The following is a 2,032-nucleotide window of genomic DNA, read 5'->3' as shown; positions in this document are numbered from 1 at the left end:
TCAGTCCACCCCGATTTCTGAGAGGGGTTAAAGGCTGGAGGTTAAATCAATCACCAATGGCCAATGATTTAATCAACCGTGCCTATGTAATGAAGCCTCCATAAAAACCCAAAAGGAGGGTGTTCAGAGAGCTTCAGGGTTGAGGAACCAGAAGGTTACACATGCCAGCATGCCAAGCCCCAAACTCTGCAAGGCAGAAACTACTTTGTTCAGGACTTTTCCCTATGTATTTCTTAGTCTGGCTATAGATTTTTATCCTTTAATATAATTTGTAATAAGTTTGTAATCTAGTGGATATTCTGAGTTCTGTGGGCTGTTTTAGCAAATTAATTGAACCCAGGTGGGCGGTTGTGGAAACCCCCCCCCCCATCTGTAGCCCATTTGTTTGTTTGTTTGTTTGTTTTTAAATATATGAAATTTATTGTCAAATTGGTTTCCATACAACACCCAGTGCTCATCCCAACAGGTGCCCTCCTCAATACCCATCACCCACACTCCCCTCCCTCCCACCCCCCATCAGCCCTCAGTTTGTTCTCAGTTTTTAAGAGTCTCTTATGCTTTGGCTCTCTCCCACTCTAACCTCTTTTTTTTTTTTTCCTTCCCCTCCCCCATGGGTTCCTGTTAAATTTTTCAGGATCCACATAAGAGTGAACACATATGGTATCTGTCTTTCTCAGTATGGCTTATTTCACTTAGTATCACACTCTCCAGTTCCATCCACGTTGCTACAAAGGGCCATATTTCATTCTTTCTCATTGCCACGTAGTACTCCATTGTGTATATAAACCACAATTTCTTTATCCATTCATCAGCTGATGGACATTTAGGCTCTTTCCATAATTTGACTATTGTTGAGAGGGCTGCTATAAACACTGGGGTACAAGTGCCCCTATGCATCAGTACTCCTGTATCCCTTGGGTAAATTCCTAGCAGTGCTACTGCTGGGTCATAGGGTAGGTCTATTTTTAATTTTTTGAGGAACCTCCACACTGTTTTCCAGAGTGGCTGCACCAGTTTGCATTCCCACCAAAAGTACAAGAGGGTTCCCATTTCTCCACATCCTCTCCAGCATCTATAGTCTCCTGATTTGTTCATTTTTGTAGCCCATTTGCTTGAAACACAGGTAACAACCTGGTCTTGCAATTGGTAAGTGAAGTAGAGAGCAGTCTTGTAGGACTGAGCCCTTAACCAGTGGAATCTAATACTAACTCCTGGTGGATAGTGTTAGAATTGAATTGAATTATAGGACATCCCCCTGGTAAGGAAGAATTGCTTGTTGCAAACTAGCTCCATCCATCACACACAAACTTCGAAACGGGTTCAGAACACTTAGCTGCATCATGAGATAGTTCTTTTTTAAATTTTTTGAGTAATCTCCATACTCCATAATGGTTGTAAACATTTACATTCCTACCAATGATGCTGAAGGGTTCCCTTTCACCACATCCTTGCCAAAAATTATCTCTTGCCTTTTTGATACTAGCCATTCTAACAGGTGCGGGTGATACTGTGGTTTTTGAGTTGCATTTCTCTGATGATCAATGATGCTGAGCATCTTTTCAAATCTGTGGGAAATTTATATAGGTACTTTGGAGGAAAGAATATTCAGTCCCCCTGGCATTCTTAAATCAAATTGTTTTTATTTGCTTTTGAGTTGTATGAGTTCCTTATATATATTTTTTTTATATTAAACCCTTACGAGATACATGGTTTTCAAATATTTTTTCTCCCATTCATAGTTTGTTTTTTTTTTCATTTTGTTGGTTGTTTCTTTTGCTTTTTAGTTTTATGTAGTCTCATTTATTTATTTTAGCTTTAGTTGCCTTTGTTTTTTTTGTGTGTCATATCCAAAAAAATCATTGCCAATACTAATGTCAAGACACTTTTACCCTTTTTTATTCTACAAGTTTTATAGTCTTATATTTAAGTATGTAATCCATTTCAAATTAATTTTGAGTGGTATAATGTAAGAGTTCAATTTCATTTTTTTGCATGTGATTATCCAATTTTTCCTATGCCATTTATGGAAGAG

Source organism: Felis catus, chromosome E1, assembly GCF_018350175.1.
Source record: "Felis catus isolate Fca126 chromosome E1, F.catus_Fca126_mat1.0, whole genome shotgun sequence".
NCBI lineage: Eukaryota > Metazoa > Chordata > Mammalia > Carnivora > Felidae > Felis > Felis catus.
Note: the sequence above shows the minus strand (reverse complement) of the source record.